The sequence below is a fragment of the Adelges cooleyi genome, unplaced genomic scaffold (assembly GCF_023614345.1).
Source record: "Adelges cooleyi isolate 19-005CV unplaced genomic scaffold, UGA_ACOO_1.1 ACOO_flye_CR_arks_rails_tigmint_CR_PRNA_651, whole genome shotgun sequence".
Classification (NCBI taxonomy): domain Eukaryota; kingdom Metazoa; phylum Arthropoda; class Insecta; order Hemiptera; family Adelgidae; genus Adelges; species Adelges cooleyi.
Genome location: NW_026096352.1, coordinates 5937282 through 5947426, shown reverse-complemented (window position 1 = coordinate 5947426; position 10145 = coordinate 5937282). Strand labels below are relative to the sequence as shown.

At 28.4% G+C, this 10145-nt stretch overlaps 1 protein-coding gene across 1 annotated transcript in view; it reads left to right on the top strand.

Annotated features, from left to right (window-relative positions):
* Window positions 1-10145, top strand: part of LOC126844345 (uncharacterized) — a 173070-nt gene that overhangs the window by 114580 nt on the left and 48345 nt on the right. The gene's annotated exons all lie outside the window — the stretch shown is intronic.

Genomic DNA, 10145 nt, shown 5'->3' with positions numbered 1-10145 from the left:
TTTTTTTTTTTGATCAACATTGGCGGAGATCAGGAAGGGCTTGAGATTTAAAAAACCTTAAAACTTAAAATAAATGTTATATTTATTTTTATTTCAACAAATCTTTTACTAAAAAAAAGGGTAGGTATTTTAAAAAGCATTGGTTTTATGTTTTAAGGTTTTTTAGTATACCAAGCCCCCCCCCCCCGGATCTCCACCAATGTCTATCAACTTTTAAAACATAAATGACGAAGAGTCAAAAATATCATACTCATATAATGTCCCAGTCGTATCCCTATTAAAAAATGTTTAGTATTTGAGAACAAATGCACTTAACCGAGCACCCGTTTTTTCGATTTTTTTTTTAATAGATATTACATTAAATGCTGATTACGAATCTGCAAGAATTTAGTTTGTGAGCTATAGACATTTGGCCATCGCCGTTATCGACATACGCGGGCGCCCGCCTTTGCACATCTACACTTTATTTTTTTGTAAGATAGAAGTGTCACAAGAATCAAAACTATATCCATCAAAAGAATTCATAGGTCCAAAAAATTAATTCGGGCTGCTAAAATAAACAAAAACGTTTTATTGTACTTATAAGACTTCTTACGTATCGGTGTATATAACTCACTCAATTCATTATGAACCCACTTTAGCGTAACCGCAACCACAAGTCAGGAGTTCAAAAACATAGTATTGGATAACAGTGTTGCTGATACATAAAAACTTGTGCATACATTTTGATCGTATGGTATAAATCTTATACGTAAAACGAGCTTGTTGGTTAATCGTAATAATTTTTGTGTCTATATTTATAGTCTATAATGTTCTTAAAATTAATGAAAAACTACATTAAAAAAAAATTAACGATAGCAACATATCTGCGCTGATGGTTTTGAGATGAGATCTAATTTTAGCGTATTGACAACACTAATATTTAATACTGTGTTTTTGAACCCCTGACTTATTATGAGTTGTGACGTCAGAGTGAGCTTAAGATATACTGAACGAGTAATTAAAGAATTTCAATAGTAATTATGATTTATATCTATGCAAAATATTAATGTTAACTCTAAGAAAATAATACAGTTTTGTTTTTACAATGTGTCTGGACCTTTGATATCTTCTAATCCGCTGAACCGATTTCTTAGTGTAGCAACACTACAGATCAGAAATCGTGCCTGAAAGGAACTTTATTGGGACAAAACTTCAAAATGTTTACCTCTTCCCATTCAAAATTGAGAAAATCACCCCAAAAATGTACATATTTTTCTAATTAAAATAACAGTCTCTATAACTTATTTTAAAATAGTCAAATAGTTTTACATTTATAAGAAATATTCTTAACATCGTTAAACGTTAACGAAAACCAAAAATATATCACTACTCCTCTCCCCTAGAAGGGGACATTTTAGAAGTACATTTGTACTGCTACCAATACAGATTCGCATCGAAGCATTAACTTAAAAGTGATTTTATTACTTTTAATAATAACAATTCATATAGACCTGTGACCACACACGCTTCATTCTCCAATAAGCTCCGTCCCCACAATTTCCCGACCCCACTGCACTGTACTGGATTTTTTATTTGTAAATTTCAGTTTACAAATGGTGCAGCTTCCACAATCATTATAGCAGTGTGGTGAATACTGTTTTACCCGTAATCGAGTGTTAAACCTATATTTACAAATTAATGGCAGTGAAATAATAGACTTAAGACTCTTTTTTAAGTATTTTAGTGGAATTTATCGTGTATCATTTAACTAATTGAAAAACAAATTTAGCAGAACAATAAATTATAGATTATACCAATTATAAAAGAACAGGAGAATGTGTAAAAATTAAAATTACATTTATGTAAGAAGCATAACGATATGCAGTAGTGATCAACATTATGCGCGAATGCTATTACGGATAAAAATCAACGTTAAAATGTATAAACTTTCTAAAAAGATTTATACAGTCGAAATCCTATATTTAATTAATTTAAAATTATCACTTTATAGATGAAAATTGGTGGTTACATCTATTAACACATTTTCATTAAATTAATAAATATAGATATCTCTACAATTGAAACTTTCTATGCATTTATTAGTAAGTATGCTTATAACCAGCTCTTCAGCAATGTATCTATTAAATTAGGCCTATTGGTATTTTTTGAACTCTCGTTTAGTATTTGATTGCACTAAAGGTTACCCGTTTTCATGATAAAAAAAGGAAGTTTAGAGGGTTTTACTTTATACTAAAACCCAATCCAGACGTCACAGATTAATTAGAAAAACAACGCTTTGAAAACTATGCAGGCGTTCTCACTTCAAATTAGTTTAATTGTAATCCTTCAAATTCTGAGATGTTCCCGGCAAAATCGTATTACAAGAATTGTAAAATTATTAATATAATTATTATTATAATATATAAAATACAATATATAACTATATACCAAAATGTACAGTATAATAAACAATAAACATTGGTTTTGCTATTAAAATTCGTTTTCTTAATGAACCTCCACTAATCCGGCAGTACCCTGGTCTGATATCTGCCGGATTACCGTGAGTCCACTGTATTTAAAATTATTAATAATGCTTTTTGGGTGTTAACATTTTGGAGATGTACTTTGAATGTTAAATACTTGGAAGGGCTTTGTTTTTTCAAGTGGCGTTTTAGTTACCTTTACTCCTGGGTCTAAGGAAAGTATATCAATTCTTAATTAATAATTGATCAACTAATACTAATACTAATACTAATATTATATAAAATCTTTATTATTATTGTATCAAATTACAACGGAAAGTCACATTCTTTCTAGTACTAAAATTGTCCTAATTTCAGAGAATTTTGCTATTAAATAGATACCTATATGTTTAGTAATTTGTTATATTATTAACATTCTAACAAATCATGTGAATATCCAAGAGCGTTCTTGTTTTCTTATCTTTAAGTACTTTTTCGTATGTAATTAAAACAAATAACAACAACAATTACTATTACGTTTGTCAAATCCTTGTGACTCAATTTACATAATACTTAATAGTCATAATTTAATGTTCCTGAACCTACTGCAGTTGCCATATCAGGTTTTTGACGCAAAACTCATGTGTGGGATATATTGATTTATTACGTAGGACACAATATGATGCTTGCATGAGAGTAGTGAGTATTGTCTACACGAGCAATTTTCAGATATGATAATAGAATATGTACATACCGTAAAATACTAATGCGCTTTTAAATTTCATCATATTATTTTACACCTTTTGTATACAGTAGTAATGATCAATAACTAAAAGTTAAAATATTATATTCTGTGTAATTTAGTATATTTATATATAATATTATTATGACAATGCATATTTCCGTGTTTCTCTACCTAGTTTTTTTTACGGCTTTAACCTATTTTAGCAGTTTTATTGGGTTCGAAATTGCCAAATGATCTTGCCTGTATTATGCGATTGTATCATTCGCGAAATCGGCGGCCAGTGATTCATTTCCTCTCACTCACCATAGTTTCTAAATTACACAACGCCCTTAAGGTGTGAATAGATAATAACTTCATAATTATTATTTAAAAAGAATATTGTAAATTTTATCGATTTATACATACAATACATGGTTTATCGATACAATACATATATATGTTAACGTCCAAGTGTAAAATAACGCTGTCATACGTTTGCAATTAATGCCGCTTTGTTTGAAAATTTAAACTAGTTTTTCATAGTGCAGAAAAATATTGATTGATTAATTTATTTTGTTGTTATTGATTTTGACTTATCTACAAAGTGTTAAACGCAATTACATGAGTATAAAAAATAAAAATAGATTTTAAATTTTATATGTAGAAGATATTATACTCCGGCGACGGATTGACGACCCGTCCCGGAAGCGAATTCGTCAAGAAACCATCTCATGATGGCAGCGTTGGGCCTTCATGGCCCGTTAGCTACATGATGATGATGATGATGATGTAGAAGATACATCTTATGATCGGGGTTAGAATAGGCCATAGGATGTCACTTGTCTCTGCCTGTCACACGAAGCAACTAAAAGGTACTTGTAGGAGGGCTTAGTTCCTGCAATGTTGAGTGTAGAGACAGGTAAATTGAAGGGTAAAAAAAGCTACACACCAAATAACGGTCAGAGGATATAGAAACCGTATAACTGATGATTGCACTGCGGAGCAAAAGGCAAAGGGAAACCACCGCATAATCATTTATTAATAACAGCAATCTACATTAAGCTATTTAATGTAAAAAATTCCGAAAGAGAAATGGTAAGAAGACAAAATTACAGAGCAAGATCACGATTGTAATACATAAAACAAATAATAAAAGATAGATATGACATTTTTTTTTTAAGAGTAAATACAAATATGTATAACTTACTGTTATACAAGAAAACAATAAAATTTATACAGCTAAAAACACAAATAAAAATAGATCTGTGTGATCATGTTATTTATGAAAGATATAGCCATTATGATTTAGCGGGTCGTCATGGGTTACAAACCAACCCCGTAGTTTGCTTATATTTCGTGTATAATTTTAACCCTAAACAATATGTAATACCTTATCAGCTCTTCGTCGAAATAAAAAGAGTTTTTGCTATGAAATAATCTACCAGTGGTTTTGATATACTGTAATATAATATTTCCCGAGAATATTCTGTTAAATACTCTCGTCAGTATTATTCATTGTGCTATGCATGTGTTATGTGTATATGTGTTTCACGTTTATTTTAGTACTAGCATACCCACAACACGCATTAAAAATAGAAAACAGATTTATTCACGAAAGAATATATATATATATATCTTTCCATTTTTGCAATGTTTAATTCAATTTTACCATTATGGGTAATTTGGACGAATCCGTTTCGACAATGACAGATTTGGCGCCCGTCCATTTTGGCGTCGAATAAAAATAAGATTAGTATCAAAAAGGTAACTAGCTAGAAGAAAAATAATAAACATACATTATTCTACTGTGCTGTGCATAGAATTTAATTTTATCAAATAACTTTAAGGTTGTTTTTATTTTAAGAATTTGTTTTATTTTCGTATGACAGCTCGAGACAAAAACTCATATTTTAACGTGAAAGTATAATAATTTAAAATTATAACATAAAAAATATATATATTTATATATATATTATACATGATTTAATAGAGTCTGCAAAACTATGTAGTCGTAATTTAAGAATGAATTACTTGTATTTTGGCTACAATTCTTAGGCACTAAAGAGCAGACAAATTATTAACGAATTTTTTCCCCTTCTATACGATTAAAATAATGGATTGCATACATTATATTTTCATAGGTTAAAACACAATTAAATCCTATCTAATACATCATAACAAGTATGTTTGTATACAAATAAATGGTGATTACTGATATAAAAGTAAAAACATAACCACCAAATTATTGTAATTGTTTTAACTTTGTTTAAAAAGAACTTTTCTGACTTTCTTTGTGGCTTTTCTGCGTCAAGCCACATAAAGTACCGTCATTCACAAGCTCGGCAATTATAACCATAATAATAATAATATTGCTGCAGCTGGTGAACTATATTAGTCTGTAACGGTAATAGCTATAAAATATAATATCATAATACAATATCGTATCTATTAAAATAATTAGGTACTCGTATAGATTTATACTTATTGCCAAATTTTTAACAGTTAATATGAAAAAATGATGAGTATTAATATCATATAATAATATGATATTAATAATGTTCCTAAAACATTAGTCACCTCTAATATTAAAAAACTGAAAGTCATGTGTTCTGAATTTCATTAACTCTACTATGCGTTTAAGTCGTTGAACTGCACACATTTAGCGTTTTATTATTTATTGGCCATTGAAAACAAGCATATATTTATCCATTATGATAATTTACTTAAAATGGTAAATCCTTTAAAAGTGTTATTTATTTTCTAGTAAATAGTCTAATTCTGACTAACCAACTTTTGCCAACGTTATCGTTCAATATAAGTACACTAATAAAAGACGAGTTCCTTGTACATTTTTCAATATTTAATTTAAAAATAAAAAACTAGTTGGTCGTGTAATAGAAGTAGTTTAAATGTATTCAATACCAATCAATCTTTTTTTAATAACTTCGAAACACACTTTTGAACTTTCTGAGTTTATTCTATCATAGTATATTTACAAAATAACACTAATAATACTATGGTGTTGCTACAATGCCAAGTATAATGTAAAATTAATAACTCTTAAATTAAGAAAATATCGAATACGTATATTTTCTTACAATAAAATATATTTTAGTTTCAATTAATATTTATATGTATAAATGGTGCCTTTCTTTAACGCTTCGGCCTTTATTTTCAATTAAATATCTAGTTTAACAAACATAATCTTACCTCATATGGTTTAACAATATATTACCAACAATAACCAATACAGAATAAATTTGTTTTTTTCCATACATATGTACATTCGTCAAAATTGATGACAACTATATCTTATTGGTTTAAACCACATAAAACCATTGAGTAGCTTTTGAATTGTGATAGTTTGTGGTCTATGTAGATTCTAACTATAACTTAGGGTTCATAATGTCTTATTTTCGTCAATTCCTAGGGTGATTGAACTACTCCTATACCGCGCTTATATTATAGGCCATTCACTATAGTTTTTGTCTATTATTAAATTTATTATTGGTGTTAAGCAGACGTGTTTATAGTAAGAGAGTCAGACTATTTTTTAAGTTTGTACTCTTGCACTTTGTGCATTTGATGATTTAGATTATAAAAAGCAAATTCGTTGCTCCTATTTAAGAACAGTCAATATAGAAATTTCAGAAGAAATTATGATAGGCGATTTTGAGTAGTAAAATCGTCTGTTCTTAAAAACCTTATGTGTGCAGTTCGCACATCACGTCCCCAAAAGGATTTTCTTGTCCTAACCTAACGCAGGCGCTAAAAACAAATCTCAAACGAGTTACCAATTTTTTTTTTATTCCACAAATTCATAACAAGAATTTAAATTTGAAAAAACCTTATTAGACAAGATCTACCAAGAGCACGGATAGTGAGTACAATCGACTACAATATTAAGAAGTAGAAATAATTGGGTATAGATAACATATAATCAGAACATATAATTCAGTTACATTGAATTTATTTATTTATTTATTTAACGAGCATGATGTCCAATTATAATGAGGAAAAGTTAAATATGTTTTAAAGTAACAAAGAATTTTGTTTGTAAAAAAAAAATTTGGTTGTAATAGTAGGTATAGGTGCAATAATTTGATTGGGCATTGGACGGATCATGGAAGCCATTTGTCCTTATAAATTATAAAGTAACATTGTTGTTTTAGTTTGTGCTATTATCAAAACGTAGCCAATCATACATAATATGTGTATTATGTATGATTGATGTATTATGTATGTTAAACTCGATGCCTATACATGTATATATAATATATAACATATAAGTATAATACGTAGCAAGTTTAAAACAAATTAGTAAGGCAATTGGTATAAAACGATTAAAATAACATAACAACAAATCAGCAGTTGTGGATTAAATACTGTGAGATTTTTGGTCGTGAGATATGTTAGATTTTTAGTTTGATTACCTAACATTAAGAAAAAATAGGATAAACAGGTAAACTACTAATGAACGTGTAAAACGATGTCAGTGTCAACAACATTTTGTTCAATCAACATATGTTATCAAGATATTGAGCGGTATCATTAGATCGGCTATTTGATTATATTATTGTACTACACGCACTATTGAAGATAAAGCAAAAGAAGTTCATAATCGAATACTTGGAGTAACAACTAGTTATTTGTGTCAAAAATTGGGTTTTCATAGAAAAATTTCGATGGACATGTTATCTAAATTTTTAAGAAACAAAACGTAAAATTTGACTATTACTTACAATGATGATACAAAACGCATTTTCCTCCGCCAATTGCAGTAAATGGGATAAATAATTTTAATAAGATCGTCCCAAATAGTTTAAAAAATGAACATGTTTGGTTGTTGCATCCAATTCTCCAATTTGTTTTTATATTTGTCTAATCAATGGTCTGAAAATGAATTTTAGTCGCTCAAAAGCCCATTATTCGATATTAAAAAAAAAATAATAATTATTTTAAATTATTAATTTTAATATGTTTCTTAGACATAATATAAAATTTCAAGGACGTTTTTCATTGCTATTTAAAGTTCAGTTATTATAGTTTGGCAGTAACATTTTTTATTTCAGAAAATAATGTTTTGTTTAAAATTATTTTTTTAAACTAGTTATGATCATTTTTAATGAAAAATGTAAGATATTTTACATGTTTTTTTTATTTAAGAGAGTAGTACTAAAAATTACCCATTTTTACCCACATAGGTATTGTAGAGCAAGTATTCAGGATTCCAAAGTATAACACAAATTTACGTCAGACAAAAATTACATAGTGCACAATGCAAATAAGAAAGTACCATTATTTACTGTGATTTTTAATTTATTTTCAATACTATCTTATTTAAATTGTGCACTAAGTAATTTTTGTATGACGTAAATTTGTTTTATATTTTTGAAAATATGATTTGTGGTTAAAATTTATTAAATTTTAGTATTGCTCTCTTAAATTAAAAAATCATGTAAAATATCTTACATCTTTCATTAAAACCGACTAGTTAAAAAAAAATTGTTTTTAAAAAAAAATATGTTTTTCTTTACTTATCTTCTAGTTAAGTAAAAAAGTTTAATAAATAAGAAATTTAAAAAAATATTATAAGGTAAAATAATCGTAAGCGAAATATTATTTTTTGAAATCAAAATAACCGCCAAACTACAATAACTGAACTTTAAATAGCAATAAAAAACGTCCAGGTACACATATGACCTTGAAATTGTATATTATGTCCAAGAAACATATTAAAATGAATGATTCATAATTGTTTCGATATTTTCTGAATATTGAATAATAGGACTTTTGAGCGACTAGAATTCACTTTCGGATGACTGGCGTCTTACTTCGCGTTGGCGATTACTTAAATGTACTACACGGATGATACTTTTAGTAGGATAGCTCAAAAGTGGAAAAGTGTTTTCTTAAATGTACGCTGGCTACCGTAGTCTTATTAAGCGACGTTTCATGTCACCACTCATATGGGCAAAGCACAGCACAAATAAATTGTTAAAAACAAAAAAAAACAGGTGACATGATTTCAAATTACGCTTTATCGACGACCGTGATGCGACGTGTTGACGGATCGCACACTTGTCGGAAGCTCAAATTCCATTCCGGATAGCTAATAACATTTTTACTAGTAAATAATTACTTAGCTTATATTTCACTTACGGTAAAATATAGTGGGGGAATAGCAAGTATACATTGGTATAAAACGGACGCGGATACAGGGTGATTAATTTAACGCATGATATCCAAATTATTCAAAAAATCATTTCATTTTTATGGTTTTTTTTTAGAACACATTTTAATTGTTTAGTTATGTTATTTTTAATTATCGTACCAATTCTCAGAATTGGAAAATTATGACCTTTATCCGGGGAGGCATCGTGACCAGAGTATTAATATTGTAAAAAAACAATTTCATATAAAACAATAATTGCAACAATTAGGGAAAATATTATAAAGTTATTACCAGAGTTACTAAATTTTTTTTTATTTAGGTATATGATTAGTTAATGGACGTCAGTGTACTTTTAAATGCTTTATCATGTTATCTACTTATAATAAATAAAAGTAATATATCCAACAGTAAGTTTATCATAACTAATTTTAGGATTTCTAGCTATGCATATAAAGGAGTTATTTGTATTAAATATTGTACTTGACAGTTAATTAAATAAGTTATAACTGTATGAAGTTGTTGCGTCCCTAACTTTTACCGTAATGACTTGACTACACAAATATATTATACTCGGTCCATAATTTGTTTAGAGCAAACAGTGTCTATTATATGAAATCGAAATACGAGTAGAATGATATTTGAAACAGCTTTGGGTATGTCATGTTCGTTTTTTTTAAATATGAAGCGCAATGCTAAACATTACCTTAAAAAAGCCATACTCTCTTATTTCTAGTGTTTTTGCTGTAAAACCAACGCAAACTTAAAACAGCTGGATTCTGTGTGGCAATGGTTAAACATTTTC